The sequence below is a fragment of the Macaca nemestrina genome, chromosome 6 (genome assembly GCF_043159975.1).
Source record: "Macaca nemestrina isolate mMacNem1 chromosome 6, mMacNem.hap1, whole genome shotgun sequence".
In the NCBI taxonomy this organism is placed as follows: domain Eukaryota; kingdom Metazoa; phylum Chordata; class Mammalia; order Primates; family Cercopithecidae; genus Macaca; species Macaca nemestrina.
The window spans coordinates 35,308,333-35,333,104 of NC_092130.1; the positions used below are offsets into that span (position 1 = coordinate 35,308,333).

General features: G+C 36.1%; 1 long non-coding RNA gene across 1 annotated transcript; it reads right to left on the reverse strand.

Moving 5' to 3' along the window:
- Window positions 1-5,805: 5,805 nt before the first annotated feature.
- LOC139363748 (uncharacterized) lies at window positions 5,806-17,544 on the reverse strand. The gene is made up of 3 exons (XR_011624613.1): window positions 17,472-17,544; window positions 6,248-6,316; window positions 5,806-5,968 (listed from the first exon to the last, which is right to left on the reverse strand). It is a non-coding gene; the product is annotated as an uncharacterized lncRNA (long non-coding RNA).
- Window positions 17,545-24,772: the final 7,228 nt, after the last annotated feature.

Sequence of the window (24,772 nt, forward strand, 5' to 3'; positions counted from 1 at the left end):
TCTCACTTCCCAGGATGAGAGTAGACACATCCCATTATTTATTTTTTTTTATATTATTTTAAATTCAATTACAACTACTTGAAAGCAAAATAATTCTAACACAGGAATATTCAAATAAATTGTCCCAGTAGTGCCACTTTTTTTTTTCTAATAAACAATTGTATCTCTGAAGAAAATCATTGTAGTAAATGGGAAATCTAACCAGCTATTAAGACAAAGAAGAACAATTGTCAAAAATAAGTTGTATAACAATCTATAACTCTATGCCTTTGCCTTAACTTCTGCAAGTCCTCATTGCTGAAATCTTTTCCCCCCCTAGCCTGCTACTTCTTTCTCCCTCCACTGCCACTCCTATGACTCAATTCATCACCTTCCCTCACTCCACACCAACAGCAACCTCCAACTGGACTCTTGTCCTCTAATCCCCTCACACTTGGTCCCCTGCCCAAGAGCAGGAGGATCTTGCTTAAAGAGTCTCATATCAATCCTTTATTTGAATCACATGTCATTGTCTCCTATTATTCTCAGAAGAAAGTCCAAATTCCTCAGCTTAATTGACAAGGCTCTCCTTTCTGTCCATTGTTGTCTCTTTCAACTCCCGCTTGCCTTCCTTCCTTCAGCCATATTGACTTTAAAAATGAATTTTCTCAGTGCATCATACTCTTTCTTCATTCTAGGATTTTGCATAGTCTGTCTCAATTACTCTTTAAAGTGGCTCCTTCTCCTTTGGGGTGAGTTGAATAATGCCTCCCCAAAATTCATGTCCATCTGGAACCTCAGAGTATAGCCTTATTTGGAAATAAGGTCTTCGCAGAAGTAATTAAAGTAGAGATAGAGATTATATTGGATGAAGATGGGCATTAAATCCAATGACAGTGTCCTTATAGGAGACAGAAAGGGTCGTAGAGAGACACAGAGAAAAAGGTAATGTGAAGATAGAGTCAGAGACTAGAGTGATGCATCTGCAAGCCAAGCAACCCCAAGCAAGGAGTGCCCACAACCCACAGAAGCTGGGAAAAAGGCATGGAACAGCCTTTCCTCAGAGGCTCCAGAAGAAACAATCTGTGTACACACTGATTTTGGATTTCTGGCATCCTGAACTCTCAGCATACTGTTGTTTCAAGCCACCCTATTTGTGTGACTTTGTTATGGCAACCATAGCAAACTAAAACAACTTTCATCAGGTATCACTATCTATGGTGATACGTTCAATACCACTAGATTAAATCAAGGGTCCCTTGATGTGTTGCCATAGAATCCTCTACTTTTTCCACCTCAGTACAAGTTTTCTGTTTGCTTATCCTCTGGTAGGCTGTACCACGTGGGGCTCTCTCTTCCCCTGTTTTGTGCCTAGGACCCATCAAGGTGCCCAGTAATGAATATGTTTCCATAGCATGCTTTCATTGATTTTGTATATCATAGAAAATATTTCATTCTTTGACACCTAGTAGAGTGGCTGAGATGTAACAAATGCTCCTTTACTCAGTAATGGTTTCTGTCCATTGATTTGTGTTGTTAGCTGTAGTACAACCTATTGACTGTGCTTCCCACAAATCCTGGTCCTTACTAAGCAGTGGAGAGCTCACGCAGAGGGGGTTCTATTTGTAGAGCCCTTAAAAATTCCATAATTCTCTCTTATGCATAGCCACAGGTGACTGTGCAAAAACCCTCTGAAGAATGTTTAGGTAAGCAGGTGTATTTATCTCCAATTTACAGGGGCAGGGGATGGGAGCCAAATCTTATACCTAGGAAATGACCGTAGAACTGAGAAGTTCTAATTCTGAATCCATCATTCCTGCGACTGAAACCTAAGACCCTTGTTAATATTGGGACAAAAACATTCTAACAATTTTTTTTGATAGGGAGTTTCGATCTTGTTGCCCAAGCTGGAGTGCAGTGGCGCCATCTCGGTTCATTGCAACCTCTGCCTCCTGGGTTCAAGAGAGTCTCCTGCCTCAGCCTCCCAAGTAGCTGGGGTTATAGGCATGCACCATCATGCCCAGCTAGTTTTTTTTTCTGGTATTTTTAGTAGAGATGGGGTTTCACCATGTTGGCTGGGGTGATCTCGAGCTCCTAACCTCAGGTGATCCACCTGCCTTGGCCTCTCAAAGTGTTGGGATTACAGGCATGAGCCACTGCACCTGGCTACAAAATTCTGTTAGTGATCCTTGTGATAGGTAAAGAGAAGGCTGTTGGGAGAATTTAAGCAAGATGACAGGGGGTGTAGGGCAGTAGGATTCTAAAGGCATAAATCCCAAGGAAATGTCAAATAGCAGCACACAGCTATGGATTTTGAATGAGCTCTTATTAGTCTTCTTGGCCCTTTCTGAATGTGTTCTACCTCATTAGAAATATATTATGGAGCCAGCAAACTGGTAGGTGATACGAAAACTAAATGGACAAAGAGGTGGAGGAAAGACTGGAGAGTGCATACTTGTGCTAAATAAAGCAAGAGGGAATGCAATTGTGCATTATGATGAACAAGTAGTCTACAAAAGCCATGGGGTTGGTAGACGCTGAGGGCAAGAGCAATTGAGAGTGAAAAGCAGAGCACTCTGGGAATGGAGAGGCAGTCAAAAATAGCAACATGTTCTTGCTTTCAAAATTTCCACTTGAGAGGCATTTGGAGGGGCTAGTCAGGCCTTGGATTACCAGATTTCTTTGGGATAAATAAATAATGTTTGCTCTCTTTGTGTGTGAATGCTGATAGAAGAAAACCTTTTTTTTGTATTACTAAGAAAAAATACATAGAATGTGTTGAAACAGTATCTGCTCTTTGGAGATAGAAAAACACAAGACAGTGTGTATGTTAAGTAGTTTGAAGCAGGAGGCGCAGAGGAGTCTCCACACATTTTTACGCTGGGTGGCACACTGTCTGACTAAATGCATCGGCTTTGCAGTTAGACTGACTTAGCACAAATCTTGAATCTATTACTATTTCACTTGTATAGTCTTGGACAAGTTACTCTACTTCTCTGGGTCTCAGAATTCTCATCTATAAAATGAGTACAAATGATATACATAATTCTAGGTAAGAGTAAAGGGAATTATGATGTAAATGACGTAGAATAGCGCACAGCACACAATAAGCACTCAATACATATACACCCTTAGTTTTAATATCTATTTTATGTGGACTCAGCCATAAAAGTAGAAAGGTGAGAGAGTAATACACATTAAGAGTTAAATGCTCAGACTGTTGGGACAGGTAGACCCTTCCCCTCATTGACAGCTCACTACTGGGGAGCGATTTAACTTCTATAAGCTTGATTTCCGCTTTGGCAAGATAGGATAAGATGACAATAGAACCTTTCTCATAGGTTGTTGTGTCATATGAAGCACTTGCTTGATTTTCTGGCACATAGTACAAGGTCTACAAATAGCAGCTGTTATTATTACAGAGTTGGAATTAGGCATTGGCTGTGAAACCAGAATGCTTTAGTAAAATATAATGTGTTAAGCAGTGAAGCTTTTTATTCCATGGGCCTCCAAAAGAATAAGCTGATTTAATTCAGCCCTTTAAAGAAAAACAAACAAAAAACAAAACCAACCAACCAAACAGCGGCAGCAACAATAAAGCAAAGAAACAATCTTGCTGAAAGAAGGCATTGCATTTTTTATTACAAGGTTAAACGTACTTTCTCTCTCTCTCTCTCTCTCTCTCTCTCTCTCTCTCTCTCTCTCTCTGTGTGTGTGTGTGTGTGTGTGTGTGTCTGTGTACCAAAATGATAGCAAGTGTTTTTTTTTTTTTTTTAAATCAGACTTTATTTGGGGATGGCACCAAAAATGAGATAGCATAAACTCCTTTATGTAGCTTCAAGGTATTATCTTTGACCAAGAGGACTTTTGATCTGTGGAGTCAGTTTGATAAATATAATTAATTGTTAGTGTAGTCATTGGAAGTCTATATAATTTTGGAAAACTTTAAAAGTAGGAGGGTAAGAAGATTACTAAAATATTTCACACATTTCGGCTTTCAGTTGTATCTAAAATCATGAATTCAATTTAGAACATCTAATGGCTGAGGTACAATCACTAAGGCAAAAAGTTGTTGACAAAGATACCCTTTGAGGTGGCTTAAAATCTATGCTAAGAGGCAGGGATGAGGAAAGATAATTAGTGCTTCAATACACATGAGTGTGTGTGGGAAGGGGGGTTGAGAAGCTAAAGATTTTTCTCTGTTTAATTCTTACCACAAGCCTCTGAGGTATGTAATATGGTTGTGATTTAAGTCCAGATACTTTTGTTAAAGTAGGCTATGACTTAAATCCCAGCACTACCACCTTCTAGTTGCATAAACCTGAGCATCATAAGCCTCCATATTATCACTTACAAATTGGGGCTAATAAATCAGTTTTCCTGGTTTCTTGCCAGAATTATGTAAAACAATACATGTAAAGATGCTTGCACAATACCTGGCACAGAGTAGTTGGCCCACAAAAGAAAGTTATTATTGTTGTTATTATCAATTTTTACAGAATAGAAAATTATGGCTTTAAGAGAAGGCAAAAGCTGTCTAAAACTTGAAATCTTAACTGATGGAGAATTTGGCAAGATGATATAAAATCCATGTTATTCATAGGCGCTACCAAGTTTCTCAATTCTCCCTCCACAAACCACACTTTGGAATCTCAAGAGCTCACTCACCCACCTCCTCATGCTGTCACACTTAACATTCTCCTTCCCAACAAGAACTGCAAGAATTACTGCCACATGTGTAATATTTACCATGTGGAAGCTTTTGTGTAAAAAAAAAAAAAAAATCCTCCAGTGGCTTAACACACAATTATAGACCGAAGCAGGTTGGCAGAAGGGTCAGGATTGATAGTGGAGAAAGGCTGTGCTTTATGCAATCACTCCAAATCCCATGTTACCCTGTACTCAGCAGGCAGATGGGAAAATAAAAGAGATTAGAGATTTTGGGAAAGATTCTAATGGGCCAGGTCTCAAAATGATATCCACTTTCTCTTCCTTCTACTGTCTAGATCTCAGTCCCATGACAAAACTTAACTGCAAGGAAGTATGGGCGATGTGGTGTTTAGCTGGGTACCCCAGCAAAAGGCTGGGGTGAACAAGTTACTAGAGTCTGCAACAACAGCTGACCTCCTCCTACCCATCACTATTCACACACGGAGACACACACTCTTATAGAGAACTGGCCTGCAGGAGGGGACATGAAAATCTTGGCCATAACATTAATGAAGAAAACAAACAACAAAATCAATCTAATATATATTTTTCATGTGAGCATCAGCTACTGATGCAGTAGCTGAGATGCAGTAGATGAAATATGTACATCAATTACAAACAGGAATGGCTTGTATCCATCAATTATGTTTCTAGGTACTTATCTGAAGTAAATAAGTGAAAAACATACAAAGATATATGTAAAAGATGCTCATTACAGCATTATTGGAATACGGAAACCATAGATTAAAATGTACACCAATAGAGGATTGATTATGTAAATTGTGCATTTCTACAGTGCAGCACTCTGTAGCCTTTAAATGTAAAAAAGCGTTTTCACATACACTTATATGATAAATTGCCAAATACCAAATATATTACATCCTATGCAATTATCTGAGTCACTGTGTGCTGCCTGCACTATGTGAAGCCTATGCTGTGAAGCTGAACAGCACAGCAACCCTGCAAATATGTATAGCTATCTTTATATTTATGTCTCTATATGGAGACTCCTCCTGTTCCTATCCAGTAGATACTTCTTACAAACTTAGGGAGTGAATAGAATCACATCTTTTTAATTTTACCAGATTAATTGCTGAAGTTCCCATATACCTTAATTGCAGAAAATTCAGAATCTCCTCCATGATGCCCTTCTAACCCTCTGAGAAGTTCAAGAAAATGGAAGGTGTGAGGAGAAGCAATGGATCAGTTTGGCTTCCACTCTCGGTGGGGCGAGGGGAGTAAACCACAGTACGCTGTCTCCCAGTAGAGTCACTGGCACCTAGTGTGAGAGATGGTGTTGGTCTTCTACCACTCTGGCATCCTGCATAGCCCACCACCACGAAGCCGTGGAACTGTACCATCTTTCTTCACAGGGGGTCCCCCTGAATAATGGCCAGCTTTCCTCTAAATTCTCAAAGCAGAAATTGTTGGATTACATTAACTGTCACTTAATAAAGGTATCACTCACTAATTCCTCTGAGGGAACATTCTCTCAATGACTCTCAGGCAGTTTTCCTTTTTAAGAAAGACTCTTTAAGAGATTTCAAGGTGTACTCACATGAGTCCTTCCAGAAGGATGAGAAAGAAGAAGTTCCATCAATAATTGTGGATTACTGTACCTCTGACACTAGAAAATAAGTGATACAAATTTTATAAATGTAGAACGAATATATATGAACTTATAGAAAATATTTCTTTTTCTTCATATAAATGTGTCTATGTGCATATAAAGTTTTATATGTGACCTACGTATAATTTATAAAATCTACATAGATATGTATGAAAAGAGAGAGGGATATCTGGAAGGAAGGTCCCAAAATAGTATCAGTTGTCTGTAATAGAGATGTTGTTTTGCTCATTTAACTTATTTATTTATAAGTATATTATTTATTTTGGATATATAACTCATAAAATCCCATTCCTTGCATTTCTATGTGCTATATAATGCCTTAATTTAGCATGATGTGTAGGTATGATTGCGTGTGTATGTATTCGTATTTTAGTAAATCCTTGTTTAAATTTGTTTTTGCTGTCCTAGGTGAAAAGTCTTAGGAAACAAATTATTAAGAATTGTTTGTTAGTGCTTAAAGTTCATGCAAATTGGGCCTCTGGAAGGATCTGGGTGAAATGTAATTAGTTACATTCTTCTCTAAGCAATTTTAATTCCAAGATACCTTCTTTTCCTCAGTGACAGCCTGGTATCTGTTCATTAGGCATCTTTCTGTTCCTCTCTCCTTCATTAGAAAGTGTTGGCAGTCAGTGTTGGTGGCATTACCATTATGTCTTTGGGAATGATTTCACTTGTTCCTAATTCTATAAACAGTGTCTAATCATAATGGATAAAGGCTTGCAGGTGATGTATTTGCAAGTACATGGCCCCAGAGAAATAGAAGCTCTGGGTTAGAGGTAGAGGTTAGGTTAGAACCTCTAGAGACAAGTGTATTATAGTTCCACTGTCCCTTATAGAACCTTCACATAGTAGGTTCTCTATGAGTATTTGTCAAACTGAAATGACCTAAATTAGTTTATTGATTATAAATTAACCTGTTTCTTTTAGGGCCTGGGGTATCTCACAGTTTTCTCTTTCCAAGTAAATTTTCAAAATATTTCAAACAGAAAATTAAGGCCAACACTAAGAATATTTGTCACTGTTTAATGTACCTGAAGCAACAAAAATAAAAGGTTTCCTGTTGGTTCTAGGTTAAAAAAGAAAATCCTTCCTTAGCAAGCAGTCCACAGCGAGCTGTGAAGGAATGAGAATGCTATTTGGCGGAAGGCTCCAGTGACGTGGAAGGATGTTTAGGTGGCTGTGTTCAATACATTTTGCTTGACTACCTCTCCCACATGGGAGAGTTGCCCTTAAAGTGCATTATTTTGCTATCAAAGCTAGAAGCAGTGTGGCTGAAGTGAGACTCAGGTTTCAAACCCCTCTACTTTGAACACGAAGGGTCCCTGGGTGACCTGGCTTCTGACCGAAGGTTTAGGGTATCCTAAGCCTTCCTTTGAGTCCAGGCTGAGGCAGATAGGGCTGATTTGCAGAGATCCTCACCTCATTTCCTGAAGTTTTGATTCAGCTCAATGTGGGCTGGGACAAAAGTTCCCTTTCCACCATCCCCTGACTGTGAGCTGATGCTGACTTGAGTCCTCTACTGGCTTAAGCACATTTTTAAAAATTAAAAACAAGCTTTGATCCCTAATACAAAATTGCACAGTAAGTCCTCACTTAACAGTACCAATAGGTTCTTGGAAACAGTAACTTTAAGTGAAATGACATGTAACAAACCATTTTTTTTTCGTCAATGTTATAATGCTAAACAAAATGATGTTATTTTGAAGACCTGCTGTATATAACTTCATTTCATCACTTAACTGCTGACATTGAAAACTTACATTAAGTAACTTCTTTGTCAAAAAGTTAAAAGATAATATAATTAAAAGATTGAAAATAAAAACTACTCACACTCTCATCTCACACACACACACACACACACACACACACACACTCATGCTTGTTTTTGTGTGCATGCTGTATGGTAGAATTTGATGTACAGGTGCTCCGAAACTTATGATGGGGTTATATCCTGACAAACTCAGAGTGTGTTAAAAATATTACAGCTGGAAAGTGCTTTTAATACATCTAGCCTACAGAGCATCATAGCTTAGCCTAGCCTACCTTCAGTGTGCTCAGAATACCTACTTTAGCCTACAGTTGGGCAAAACCATCTGGTAACACAGTACTAAAGAGTATAGGTTGCTTATCCTCCCGATCATGTGGCTGATTAGGAGCTGTGTCTCCCTGCCTCTGCCTAGAACTGTGAGAGAGTAACATTCTGCATATCCCTAGCCTGGAAAAAGACCAAAATTCAAAATTTGAAATGTGGCTTCTGTGGAATGCGTATTTCTTTCACACTTTCATAAAGTCAAAAAATTTTAAGTTGAGCCATTATAAATTGAGGATCATCCATATTACTATGTTGTTAATATGTTAATATTTTAGATACATAAATATAAATATTTATCTTCAATATTTATTATCAGCTATTGACGCTAAAATAATGTACTGCAACCATTTCTGCTCATCCTTCATTTTGTTGGTATTTAGTTTGCTTTAAAACTAATCAGAATTCGTGGCTGAAAAGGAGGCAAGGAAGAATTTCAGCTGAAGAAATTTGAGGGTGGCCAGACAGATATTTGGGTGTGAAGGGAAGGTATAGCCTAGTAATCTTCAAATCTCATTTATTCTTGTAGGCACCAGCTCTTTTCAAGATACCATTTTTTATCTCCACCTAAGTAGTTAGCACAAGTTTCAGGAAGATTCTATAAAGATATTCTCAACTTCTTAAAACTCTGTTTTGAAGGACATATTCTTATCTCTGTATCTCTAACATTTAAAAATAATAAGTGACACACATGTACACACTATTTGGGATCAAAAGCCCAACTTAAATCACTGTTTTAGGTAAATTCCTCCTCCACTTATAAGGAAAAATATCTCATTTGTAAGAATTCGTGTGGCTTTGGAAAAATTTCACCATGTCTTATGGGAAACAATTTTTCTATTGGCCTAAGATTTCAAAACCTCAAAAGTTTTAATCCTTGTTTCCTAAAAAATATCTTAGGAAAACAACTGTAATGGTGTCTGGAAGTCAAAAGATTCGGTTAAGTCCTCTCAGAGAACTCAGAAAGCATTATTAATTTGATTTTTGGGAGGAGTACGGTAGAGGAAGGCACATATCACAGATTTTTGACAAGGCTTTGTCAGTTTTCATCTGTGTACATATATTATAAAAAGCACCTTCCCCCATTGCTTGTTTTTGTCAGGTTTGTAAAAGATCAGATGGTTGTAGATGTGTGGTGTTATTTCTGAGGCCTCTGTTCTGTTCCATTGGTCTATGTATCTGTTTTGGTAACAGTACTATCCTGTTTTGGTTACTGGAGCCTTGTAGTATAGTTTGAAGTCAGGTAGCGTGATGCCTCCAGCTTTGTTCTTTTTGCTTAGGATTGCCTTGGCTATATAGGCTCTTTTATGGTTCCATATGAAATTTAAAGTAGTTCTTTCTAATTTTGTGAAGAAAGTCAATGGTAGCTTGATGGGGATAGCATTGAATGTATTTGGAGAGTATGGCCATTTTCACAACATTGTTTCTTCCTATCCTTGAGCATGGAATGTTGTTCCATTTGTTTGTGTCCTCTCTTATTTCTTTGAGAAGTGGTTTGTAGTTCTCCTTGAAGAGGTCCTTCACAATCCTTGTAAGTTGTATTCCTAAGTATTTTATTCTCTTTGTAGCAATTGTGAATGGGAGCTCACTCATGATTTGGCTCTCTGTTTGTCTGTTACTGGTGTATAGGAATGCTTATGATTTTTGCACATGAATTTTGTATACTGAGACTTTGCCAAAGTTGTTGATCAGCTCAAGGGGATTTTGGGCTGAGACTATGGGGTTTTCTAAATATACAGTCATGACATCTGCAAACAGAGACAATTTGACTTCCTCTCTTCCTATTTGAATACACTTTATTTCTTTCTCTTGCCTGATTGCCCTGGCTAGAACTTCCCGCACTATGTTGAATAAGAGTGGTGAGAGAGGGCATTCTTGTCTTATGCTGGTTTTCAAAGGGAATGCTTCCAGCTTTTTCCCATTCAGTATGATATTGAGGGTGGGTTTGTCATAAACAGCTCTAATTATTTTGAGATACATTCCCTCAATACCTAGTTTATTGAGAGTTTTTAGCATGAAGGGGTGTTGAATTTTACCAAAAGCCTTTTCTGCATTTATTGAGATAATCTTGTGGTTTTTGTCATTGATTCTGTTTATGTGATGGGTTGCATTTATTGTTTTGCATATGTTGAATGAGCCTTGCATCCCAGGGATGAAGCCAACTTGATCGTGGTGGATAAGCTTTTTGATGTTCTGCTGGATTCCCTATTTAATAAATGGTTTTGGGAAAACTGGCTAGCCATATGCAGAAAACTGAAACTGGACCCCTTCCTTATACACTATGCAAAAATTAACTCAAGATGGATTAAAGACTTAAACGTAAGTCCTAAAACCATGAAAATCCTAGAAGAAAACCTAGGCAATACCATTCAGGACATAGGCATGGGCAAAGACTTTATGACTAAAACACCACAAGCTATGGCAATAAAAGCCAAAATTGACAAATGAGATCTAATTAACTAAAGAACTTCTGCACAGCAAAAGAAACTATCATCAGAGTGAACAGGCCACCTACAGAATGGGAGAATTTTTTTTTTTTTTTTTTTGAGACAGAGTCTTGCTCTGTTGCCCAGGCTGGACTGCAGTGGTGCAATCTCGCTCACTGAAAGCTCTACCTCCCGGGTTCACATCATTATCCTGCCTCAGCCTCCTGAGTAGCTGGTACTATAGGGGCCTGCCACCACGCCCGGCTAATTTTTTTGTATTTTTTTTAGTAGAGATGGGGTTTCACCATGTTAGCCAGGATGGTCTCGATTTCCTGACCTTGTGATCCAGCCGCCTCGGCCTCCAAAAGTGCTGGGATTATAGGCATGAACCACTGCACCTGGCCAAAAATTTTTGCAGTCTATCCATCTGACAAAGGGCTGATATCCAGGACCTACAAGGAACTTAAACAAATTTACAAGAAAGAAACAACCCCAGCAAAAAGTGGGTGAAGGATATGAACAGACAATTTTCAAAAGAAGATATTTATGCAGCCAACAAACATATGAAAAAAAGCTCATCATTACTGATCATTAGAGAAATCCAATTCAAAACCACAATGGGATGCCATCTCACACCAATTAGAATGGCGATCATTAAAAAGTCAGGAAACAACAGTTGCTGGAGAGGATGTGAGAAATAGGAATGTTTTTATACTGTTGGTGGGAGTGTAAATTTGTTAAACCATTGTGGAATACAGTGTGGCAATTCCTCAAGGATTGAGAACTAGAAATACCATTTGACTCAGCAACCCCATTACTGGGTATATACCCAAAGGATTATAAATCATTCTACTATAAAGACACATGCACATGTATGCTTGTTGGACACTATTCACAATAGCAAAGATTTGGAAGCAACCCAAATGCCTATCAATGATAGACTGGATAAAGAAAATATGGCACATATACACTATAGACTACTATGCAGCCATAAAAATAGAATGAGTTCGTGTCCTTTGCAGGGACATGGATGAGGCTGCAATCAACATAGGAACAGAAAACCAAACACCACATGTTTTCACTCATAAGTGGGAGCTGAACAATGAGAACACATGGACACAGGGAGGGGAACATCACACACTGGACCCTGTCAGGGATGGGGCAAGGGGAGGAATAGCATTAGGAGAAATACCTAATGTAGATGATGGGTTGTTGGGTGCAGCAAACCACAGTGACACGTGTATACCTGTGTAACAACCCTGCACGTTCTGCACATGTATCCCAGAACTTAAGGTATAATAATACAAAAAAAAATTTAAAAAGCACCTTATTTGCCTTTTTATGCTTCTGATTTAGGATGTTAATGATACTTAGTGTGACTATACTAGTTGTGTTTTCTATTTTATTTTCTTTTGAATTTTGTGAAATAAATTCTCTAACTGAATGAGAACAAGAAAAGCGACAGCCCTCTCTCTGATTTTTCTCCAGAGAGACACCTAGTTTCAAATTCAAGCAAGACAGATGGTTCAGAGCCCTTGATGGTCACTGCCTATGCACTTCCTTTTAATGACTACTGTAAGTAAATGTCAAAATGTCTTGTTCATTCAGAGATTAAAATGGTTCTGCATAGTCAGGAGGCAGCCTGACTTCATAACTAAAACACCAAAAGCCTTATTCTTCTTGGTAGAAGGATGTTTGTTCTCCAAAGGCCTGGGCTTAACTCTTGGGTATGTGAATTCATAGTTACGGGATCTTAGGCTAGTCCTTCCACCCCTCTTAAATTGGATTTCCTTATCTGTAAAGAACCCAGCACAGTACTTCTCTGAATGTGTGGAAAGTGATAAGAATCAGATAATATAATGAATTAAAATAAAAACATAGTGTATCAAATGTATGGGTTTATGTTAAAGCAGAAATCACTATTAGAAAAAGCTGACAAAATTAATGATCTAAGCATTTATCTTAAGGATATTGAAAAAGATAAGAAAATTAAAAACAAATTAATAGAAGAAAACAGCATAAGAATCAGAACAAAAACCATTGAAATAGAAAACCAACAAAATAGAGATTATGAGAACCTAAAACTAATTCATTAAAAAGAGTAATAATATTGTCAAACCTCTAGCTAGGTCGATCAAGCAAAACCAAAGAAAGCAGAAAGTAACCACATCAGTAATAAATGAAGGGGCAGCTTTAGATCCTCCAGCCGTTAAATGTTTAACAAGGGAATATAATAAACAACTTTATGAGGATAAGTTTGTCAATATAAATTCGTCACACAAAATCATGTAACTAAACAATTGCAATATTAATATAAGAAGAACTTTAAAATATGGGCAGTTCTATAAATGGTTTTTAAAACCACTTAATTTGTATTAAGTGAATTGTCATGATACATGAATGTGTTGGTTTATTTCTGAACTCTTAATTCTGTTCCGTGAATCTATGTATCTCTTTTTATGCCAATAACATGCCTTGGTTACTGTTTCTTTGTAATAAGTTTTGAAATAGGGAAGTGTGAATCCTACTTTGTTCTTCTTTTTCAAGAATGTTTTAGCTATTTAAGGTTTTTTGCTATTTCCTATGAATTTGCGAATAGGCTGTCCCACTACAGTAAAAACATAAAATAAAATAAAAAGCTGTTAATTTTTTTATAGGGATTGTATTGAATCTGTAGGTCATATTTTGGTAACACTGACATCTTAACAGTATTGTCTTCCTACCCGTGAACATGGAATGTCTTTTCACTTAGTGAGGTAGGTCTTCTTTAATTTCTTTCATCATTGTTTTCTAGTTTTTAATGTACAAGAATTATACTTCTTTTGTCAAATATATCCCTAAGTACTGTATTGTTTATACTATTGTAAAAAGTACTATTTTATTAAGTTAATTTTTATTGTTCAATGCTAATATATAGAAGTCAAACTAATTTCTTTATATTGATGAGGAATGCTGAATTTGTTTATTACTTCTAATAGTTGTGTGTGTGTGTATGCATGCATGATGATGCATTCGAATTTTCTAGGTATAAGCTCATGTAATCTGCATATAATCTACACAGAGACAGTTTTATTTTTTTTCTTTCAAAACTGCATGCCTTTTATTTTTTCTTTTTACCTAATTTCCCTGGCTAGAATTTCCAGTACAATGTTTTATAAGTGGTGACAGCAGACGTCTTTGTCTTGTTCTTGGTGGGCATAAGTATTCAGTGTTTCACCATTTAATGTGGTTAACTATTGGTTTAGGATAGATGGTTGTTATCAGGTTGAGGAAGTTTCCCTCTATTCCTCGTTTGTTAAGTGCTTTGTCATGAATAGGTGTTGATTTGTCAAATGCTGTTTATGTGCATATTGAGATGATCATATGGTTTTTGTCCTTTATTCCATTAATATGTATATTACATTTTTTGATTTTTATACATTGAGCTAACCTTGCATTTTTGGGGTAAATATCACTTGATCATTTTATGTAATACTTTTTATATGTTGTTAGTTCCGTTTTCTAGAATTTTGTTTGTGGCATTTTTTGGGAGTGGTGTTTTCATAAGGCATGTTATTTTGTTGTTTTCTTTTCCTATGATGTCTTTGGTTTAGGGATCAGGGTAATGCTGACCTCATTAGAATGAGTTGGTAAATGTTATCTTTTCTATTTTTTGGAGGTATTTGTCAATGATTAGGGTTAAGTCTACTTTATTTATTATTTATTTATTTATTGAGACAAAGTCTGGCTCTATTACCCAGGCTGGAGTGCAGTGGTGCCATCTCCACTTCCATGCAATCAACCTCCTCCTCCCGGGCTAAAGGCATCCTCCCATCTCAGCCTCCTGATTAGCTGGGAGTACAGACATGGAGTCTTTTTGTATGTTTTGTAGAGACAGGGTTTCGCCATCTTGTCTCAAACTCATGAGCTCAAGCAATTCCCCAGTCGTGTCCTCCCAAAGTGCTGGGATTACAGGCACGAGCTATCGCCCGTGGCCAAGTCTACATTGAACATTTGGTAGTCTTTTGTCAGTAAAGCCATCTGGATCTGAATTTTTCTTTGTGGATAATCTTTGGATTAGTAACTCAATTTCTTTACTTGCTATAATTTTATTTAAATTTTCTATTTCTTTTTGAGTCAATTATGGCATTTCTTTTTTTGTAGGAATTTGTTCATTTCATCTAGATCTTCTAATTTGTTGGCATACAATTACTCAGTATTCCTTTATAATCCTTTATATTTTTATAAGCTTGAGAGAAGGGTCTCTTTTTTCATTTTTGATTTTAGTTATTCATGGGTTGTTTTTGGCTGTTGTTCTTGGTCAGTGTAGCTAATGGTTTGACAATTTTGTTGATATTTTTCAATGAGCCAACTTTTGCTTTTGTGTTTTCCGTTGTTTCCATTCTCTCTAGTTCATTAATTTTCACTCTAATCTTTTATTTGTGATTTAGGTGTAGATTACTCTTTTCTAGTTTCTTAAGGTGGAAGGCTAGGTATTGATGTGAGAACTTTCTTTTTAAAACACTAAGTCATTTATAGGTATAAATTTTCCCTTAAACACTGGCTTTGTTACATTTCGTAAGTTTTATTTATTGTATTTTTGTTTTCTTTCATTTCAAAACATTTTCTAATTTTTCTTGGGTTTTCTTCATTAACCCTCTGGTTATTTAGCAGTGTGTTGTTTAATTTTCACACATTTGTGAATTTTCCAAGTTTTCTTTTCTCATTGATTTCTAATTTAATTCTGTTACAGTCAGAGAAAACACTTTATAAGATTTTAATTCTTTCTACTTTATTGAGGCTTGTCTTATGGCCAAGCACACAGACAATTCTATAGGATATTTCATGTGCACTTGAGAAGAAAGGGCAGTGTACTGTTGTTTGGTGGTATCTACTAGATTTTAGTCTTTCTATATTTTTAATAATTTTAGTGAGTGCTATAAGGATAACTATACACATATCTACTTTATTATGATCTATTTAATATTATTAGTTAATAGTGTGACACTTAATATAAAATGTAGAAATCTTCCATTCACATAGCTTTTTTAAAAAAATTTCTGCCACCACTGAACTTTATGCTTCGGTTGTCATATTTATTACATTGACATATGTTGAAAATTCCAGATGACAACATTGTGATTTTTGCTTTAAATAATTATATGTATTTTAAAATATTTATGGGGAAAATAATCTTTTATATTTACTCAAATATTTAACTTTTCTGGCTTTCTTCCTCTATTTGCAAAAACTCAAGTTTTCCCCTTTATTTTTGCCTTTAGCCTGAAGACCTTACTTTAGCATTTCTTATAGAATGGGTCTATTGGCAACAACTTCTCTTAATTTTTCTTCATCTGAAACTATCTTAATTTTGCCTTTATTTCTGTAGAACGTTTCTATAAGATATAGAATTGTATATTAATAGTATTTTATGTCAGCACTCTAAAGATGTTTTTACCATTTTCTGGTCTCCATAATTTCTACACATTGGACACTATAAACCATAAGCAGGCAAGCAACATACTGGTAGAAAATATTCACAGTACTGATTTCTGAAAATAAACTTGTATCCAAGTTATGTAAAAGCTTTTAACGACTCAGTAATAAAAATACAAATAATAATACAGTTTGGTGAAAAATTTTGAATACATTTTTAATAAAGACATATTACACATAACAAATAAGCAAATAAACATGTTCAACATCATTAGATGTTTAATGAAAGACAAATTAAAACCAAATGAATAACTAAAATTGAAAGAAATGAAAAAGCAAAATATTGGCAATGATGTGGAATGAAACTGTGAACCTTTGTTTATAGAAGTATGAAATGGCACATACACCTTGGAAAACTTTTAGTTTATTTTAAATTTAAATATATATTTGCCCATGACCCTTCAATTTTACTGATAGGTATTCCCCTGAGAGAAATAAAAATATATGATTACATATAGATTGGAAAAACATTGTTCATAGTAGCTTTGTTGATCCAAGTCACAAACTGAAATCCAAGTAAATGCTCATAAGCAGGAAATGATTTAACAAATTATGGTATATTAATGAAATAAAAATTTATTCAACTACTGAGACACACAATATTCTCAAAAGCATAATGCGGAGTATTATTTTGCTCAAACGAAAAATGTATTTACCTTATAATTACATATGTATGAGGTTCTGAATCAAGCAAAACTAATATATGGGGATAGACATTAGAAACTTGGTTGTCTTTGCCAATCCAACAGAAATACAAAAGATTTTCAGAGATTATTTTGCACACGTCTATGCACACAAACCAGGAAATCTATAGGAAATGGAAAAATTCCTGGAGACACACAAATTCCCAAGATTGAATCAGGAAGAAATTAAAAACCTTAACAGATCAATAACAAGTTCCAAAATGGAATCAATAATAAAACACATACCCACCAAAACAAAAGCCCCAAACCAGACAGATTCACAGCCGAATTCTACCACATGTACGAACAAGAGCTGCAGGCCAATCACGCTGGCTCGTGCCTGTAATCCCAACCCTTTTGGAGGCTAAGGCAGGAGGATTGCTTGAGCTCAGCACTTCAAGACTAGTCTTGGCAACACACTGAAACCATGTCTCTATAAAAAACAATTAAAAATCAGTTGGGCATGGTGGCACAAGTACCTGTAGTCTCAGATACTCCGTAGGTTAAGGCAGGAAGATTGCTTGGATCCAGGAGGTCAAGGCTACAGTGAGCCCTGATTGTGCCACTACATTCCACCCTGTGTGACACAGCAAGATTCTGTCTTAAAACAAAACAAAACAAAACAAAAAAAACAGAAGAGCTGGTGTAAATCCTACTGACACTATTCCAAAAAATAGAGGAGAAGAGACTCCCTCCTAACATTATATGAAGTCAGCATCATCCTGATACCAAAAGCTGGAAGACACACAACAAAAATAGGAAACTTTAGACCAGTATCACTGAGAAGCCTAGATGCAAAAATCCTTAACAAAATGCTAGCAAACCAAATCCAGCAGCATGCCGTGATCAAATAGGCAACATTCCTACGACTCAAAGTTGGTTCAACATATGCAAATCAACAATTGTAATTCACCATATATACAGAATTTAAGACAAAAACCATATGATTATCTAAATAAACCCAGAAAAAGTTTTCAATAAAATACAACATCCTTGAATGATAAAAACCCTCAAGAAACTAGACATCAAAGGAACATACCTCATAATTATATGAGGCATCTATGAAAAACCCACAGCCAACATCATACTGAATGAACAAAAGCTGGAAACTTTCGCCTTGAGCATTGGAACAAGACAAGGATGCTCACTCTCACTACTCTTATTCAACATAGTACAGGAAGTGCTAGCCAGAGAAATCAGGCAAGAGAAGGAAATAAAGGCATCCAAATAGAAAAAGAAGTCAAACTATCTCTCTCTTCACTGACGAAATGATTCTATATCTAGAAAACACAGAGGTCTCCATCAAAAGGCTTCTAGAGCTGCTAAACTACTACAGTAAAGTTTCATGATACAAAATCAATGTATACAAATCAGTACCATTTTAAAATTATACTTTAAGTTTTGGGATACATGTGTAGAACATGCTGGTTTGTTACATAGGTATACATGTGTCATGGTGGTTTGCTGCACCCATCAACTCGTCATCTACATTAAGTATTTCTCCCAATGCTATCCCTCCCCTTGCCACCCCACACCCTGATAAGCCCCAGTGTGTGATGTTCCCTTCCTTGTGCCCCTGTGTTCACATTGTTCAACTCCCACTTATGAGTGAGAACATGTGTTTGGTTTTCTGTTCCTGTGTTAGTTTGCTGAGAATGATGGTTTCCAACTTAATCCAAGTCCCTGCAAAGGACATAAACTCATTCTTTCTTTATGGCTGCATAGTATTCCATGGTGTATATGTGCCACATTTTCTTTATCCAGTCTATCATTGATGGGCATTTGGGTTGGTTTCAAGTCTTTGCTATTGTGGATAGTGCTGCAATAAACATACATGTTTATGTGTCTTTATAGTAGAATGATTTATAATCCTTTGGGTATATGCCCAGTAATGCAGTTGCTGGGCCAAATGGTATTTCTGGTTCTAGATCCTTGAGTAATCACCACACTCTCTTCCACAATGGTTAAACTAATTTACACTCTCACCAACAGTGTGAAAGTGTTTCTGTTTCTCCACATCCTTCCAGCATATGTTGTTTCCAGACTTTGTAATGATCATCACTCTAACTGGTGTGAGATGGCATCTCATTGTGGTTTTGATTTGCATTTCTCTAATGACCAGTGATGATGAACTTTTTTTCATATGTTTTTGGGCACATAAATGTCTTCTTTTGAAGTGTCTGTTGTAATCTATCCCTCTGAAAAAGGGCTAATAAGCAGAATCTACAAGGACCTTAAAGAAATTTACAAGAAAAAAACATCCCCATCGAAAAGTGGGCAAAGAATATGAACAGTAGCATTTTTATACATCAAAAATGTTGAAGCTGAGTGCTAAGTTAAGAATGTAATCTCATTTGCAATAGACACACACACACACACACACACGCACACACACACGCCCCTAGGAACATGGCTGTTGAAGGATGTTAAATATCTCTATAAAGAGAATTACAAAATAGTGTTAAAATAAATCAAAGAAGGAAGAAATAAATATAAAAGCATCCCATGCTTATGGATTGGAAGAATGAACATCATTAAAATGGTCATACTGCCCAAAGCAATCTACATATTTGATGCTATTCCTATCAAATTACTAATGTCATTCTTCATGTAATTAAAAAAAAACTCTTCTATAATTAATAGAACCAAAAAGAGACCAAGTAGCCAAAGCATTTCTAAGTGAAAAGGACAGAGCTGGTGGCATCACATTATCCAACTTCAAAGTATACTACAGGGCTACAATAATCAAAACAGCATAGTACTAGTAAAAAAACAGACATATAAATCAATGGAACAGAATAGAAAGCCCAGAGATAAAGCCACATAGCTAAAAAGATCAGATCTCTGACAACAATGACAAGAATAAGTAATGAGTAAAATACTCCTTATTCAATAAATGGTGCTGGAATAACTGGCTATCCATATACAGAAGAAAGAAGCTGGACTCCTACCTCTTACCATATACAAAAATCAACTCAAGATAGATTAAAGACTTAAATGTAAGGCTTCAAATTATAGATATAGACATCGTAGAAGAAAACCTAGAAAATATCCTTCCTGACATTGCCCTTGGCAAAGAATTTATGGCTAAGTCCGCAAAAGCAACTGCAACATAAACAAAAATTGACAAATGACATAAACTGAAGAGCTTCGGCACAGCAAAAAAAACTATCAAGGGAGAAAATAGACAACCTACAGAATGGGAGAATATATTTGCAAACTATGCATCTGACAAAGATCTATTATCCAGAATCTATAAGGAACTTAAATCATCAAGTAAACAACAACAGCAAACATTAAAAAGTAGGCTAAGGAAATGAATAGACACTTCTCAAAAGAAGATACACAAGAGGAAAACAAACATGAAAAAATGCTCATCATCACTAATCATCAGAGAAATGCAAATCAAAATCACAGTGTGATGTCATATCACACCTGTTAGAATGACTTTTGTTAAAAACTCAAAAAACAACAGATGTTGGTGAGGCTACAGAGAAAAGAGAACACATACACTGTTGGTAGGAATGTAAATTAGTTCAGCCACTGTGGAAAGCAGTTTGGAGATTTCTCAAAGAACTGAGAGTTGAACTACCATTTGATCCAGCAATTCGACTACTGGGTATATGCCCAAAGAAAAATAAATTGTTCTACCAAAAATACACGTGTACTTACATGTTCAACAAAGCACTGTTCAGTGTGTCAAAGACATGGAATCAACCAAGGTGCACATCAACAGTGGGTTGGATAAAGAAAATGTTGTAGGTATACAGAGTGGAATACTACACAGCCATAAAATGACCAAAATCATGTCCCTCACAACAACATGGTTGCAACTGGAAATGATTATCCTAAGTGAACTAAGGCAGAAACAGAAAACCAAATACTGTATATTCTCACTTATTAGTGGGAGCTAAAACACTGGGTACTCATCATCATAAAAATGGGAACAACAGACACCGGGGAATTTAAGATAGAGGAGGCAGAAAGGGAGCAAGGGTTGAAAAAACTACTTATTGGGTACCATACTCACTACCTGGGTTAGAGATTCATTCATACCCCAAACCTCAGCATCATGCAACATACCTTTGTTACAAACCTACTCATGTACCCCCTACTCTAAAATAAAAGTTGAAAAAAAAGTCTCTAATAGAAGAAAACAAACTCGGTCGTCTTTAGAGAGGGATTAAGGGACAGGAGGAAATTTTGGTATTAGTGTTGGTTATGTGATTGTAATTGCCAAAACTAATTAACTGTATATTTTAGGTTTTACATGTTACTGTATTTGAATTATGCAACAAATTATAAATAGCAAAATACATAAAAATGCAATAAAAAACTATACACAAAGAGAAGTTTTAAAAATTGACGAGTTTTAATTTAACAATAGCTGAGGTTAATTTGAAAGAAGATGTATTCTGAAAATAAACATTTAACTTAGAAATCCAAACATATCTATATGATCTAGTTACTCCAAGCAGGTAAGTCATACCAAGCTTGTTGTGTTAGATATGGTATGTCCAGGTTCCCTTAACAAACTGCAATCCAAGCAGCACATAAGAAACACAACATTGGTTGTAAGAGAGCTTCTGGTTTTGGACTTGCAGGTATAAGAGAAATAGAAGAGATATAAGAGAAGTGATTTATCTTCAGCCTGTGAAGCTTTCCTTCCACTGGTGCCAATCCTTTCAAATGCTGCTCAGTAAGTGCAGAATGAAGACGTACAAGAAAGGCATCCATTTATCAAAGAAAGAAAAATCTAAAAGCAATAGAAGTGCTTGCCATTTTAAGTTTACTTATGTTAAATTAAGTTTAATCTAAAGCTGTATCCTTACATATTTTAAGTTCAGCCTAAAGGTTTCTCTGTACATAGTGAATCATAACCTAATCAGGTGTAAACAGACTGTAACCTACACTTAAACAAGTAGCTAAGTCTCAACCAATCACAGTAGCCATAGTTCAACCACTCACAGGCAGCCAACTGCAAACTGTGTTCAAATAAGACAAATGCTGACCTATTTTGTTTTCTGTACCTCACTTTCCTCTTTCCGTCCATAAATCCTCTCTATGTGGCACCAGTGAAGTTGTTCTGAACCTCTTCTGGTTGGAATAGTGTAGCGGGGGGTGGTGCTTAATTTGTTAATTGTTCTTTGGTCAATTAAATTCTGATAAATTTAATTTGTCTTAAGTTCTTATTTTAACATTTATACTTCAGTGTCCAAATTGTTTAATTAGTGAGAATCTATCTACCTATCATCTCTCTAATGTACCTTATATATATCTTATATCTAATAGATACATTAGATATTTAGGTAGTATATAAAATATTATATTCATACGTGTGCAGAGAGGATGAGGGAGAGAGTAGGTTAATGCAATAATAATAATACAGACAGAGACTTCTATATGATTATCTTAATAGGTTTCTATTTTCTTCCTCATTCCCTATTTTCTAGCAGTTTCAACACACTCTTTTATGTCTACTTCGATCCTCGATCGACCCAGCCACACCATGGGCACAGCTCTCTTGAAGGTCACCAATGCCCATCATTTGGCTATATCTAGTGGATACTTTTTACTGTCTAATGATGACAACCTCTTTCTTAAAGTACCTTACTTTTTGACTTCTATAGCTCTAGTGTTTCATAATATTCCTCCTCCATTTGGGTAAGTTTTTTCTAACTCCTTTTTGGGCACATCTGCCTCTACCTCATCTTTAAATACTGGTGTTGTTCAAGCCTAAGTCCTAAACTCTGTGTTCTTCTTGTTCCATAGTTGCCTCTTGAGAAACATCACTGATCTATGTCATGGTGCTTCTCAAGTTCATATTTTCTTCTGGATCTTTTTTTCTGAGAGTCAGACTTGTATATCTAATTTTCTACAAAAATTTCAGCACGACTGTCTCACAGATGCCCCATTCTTCATACCTTCACAACTGGGTTCACCATCTTTGTGCTGGCAATACCTCAACCTACTTCTCCTTATCTCAATTAATATCCCTTTTGCCTATGTCATCTAAGACTACTCTCTTGCTGAACTGTCCGTAAACCTCATAAATCCCTCTGACGTCGTCTATTCCAAGGTACTGTCATCTTCTGGATACCTTTTAACTAGTCACCAACCCTTTCTCTGTATAAACTGATATTTTAAAAATTATCATACTATAGTATATGTTTTTCCTCAAAATCTATATTCCTCACCTGTGAAATCCTTGAGAAGAGGACCTGTGTCTTCCATGTATGTATTTCCAGGTATTGGCCATAGCAGGGACTCAATAAACTTATTAGCAGGGACTTAACACATTAACTAGTAGATATGATGTTATTTCATTTTGTAAGTAAAGAAGCCAGGCTTAAGAAAGTCAGATGATTTTCTGAATATCTGTTGTTAGAAATCTACATCATTTAAATTTTCACTGTACCTCATTCCTTCTTCTTGGCCCTGGATACTGAAATTCAAAATAATTCCCAAAGTTTCAAGCACCAGAACCTCTACTATTCGGTCTCTTCTGTGATGGTCACAGGCAATAAAATTACCAGATTATAGTTTTGTCTACTTTCTTTCACCTTTTATCACTTTGAGTGGAAACTCTAATAATATATTTGAAACTAAAAGTAAGATAAAAAAGGAGAAGAGTAAAAAAAATCTTGTATACTTTGCTGACGGAATAGCAAACCCGGTATAATTGAGAATAGCCTGGGTTTTTAACATGCCTCAAATCTCCATGAATCAGGAGGCATTTGCACTTGTATGAGTAAAAATGTCAGGAAATGATTTTGAAAGGCTCCGTTTGAGGGTGAAATGTTTCTGCATCTGAAATCCATTTTACTGAGCAAAGTACAGTAGTTATAAAGGCTAAGAGGTTTTCATTTCCATAATTTCATCTTTTTTTTTCAAAAAGAAGTAGAAAAATCCAAGCTTATAAATTTGGACCTGCACAGCTTAGCAAGAAATATATTTTAAATAATTGTTCTGACTGGCTTAACAAAGAAAATAGAAAACTATATGTGAGGTGTCCCATGAAGCTTCATCTAGTCTCTTAGCTGGATAGATCCAACAGTCTTCGAATTTTCTGTTGTATAGCATTCAAAACTTGAGGTAAGCTCCTTTTGCTTTCTGGATTCCTGAGAACAGCAAAAGATCCAGTTCATTCATTGAATTCATCCAATAAAACTTATTGAGCATCTTCTATGTATCAAGGAATTTTCTAGAAATTAGGCAAAAATCCCTGCCTTTGTGGAGTTAATAGTCTTGTAGAGGTAGGCTGACAATAAATAATGAAGAAATAAGGACTATTTGATCTTTGTAAGTGGAGAAAAATAAAGCAGGGGATTATGGTAGACAACCTTTGGGGTACAAGCAAACTGGGTAACATTTTAAATAAAATGATCAGAAAAGACTTTACTGAGATAGTTGAACAAAGAACCAAAGGAAGTGAGGTGGTGAAAAGTACAACCTATGAAACACCTAATATGCAACGTGGAAGACACTGTAAAATAACTGGCTAATACTTTCAAAACCTCAAAGTCTTGAAAGACAGAAAGATGAAGGAACTGTCAAGAATGGAGGAGACTAAGGAGACAGCGCAACTAAATACAATGTGAGAACCTGGATTGATTTCTGGAATGGAAGACAAGGGGTCTTAATTTATGAACTGGTGAAATCCAAAGAAAGTCTGCAGTTCAGTTATAGTATTACACTAATATTAATGTCTGAGTTTTGATAATTGTACCAGGATTATCTAAGATACTAATATTAAGGGAAGCTAGGTGAAGGATATATG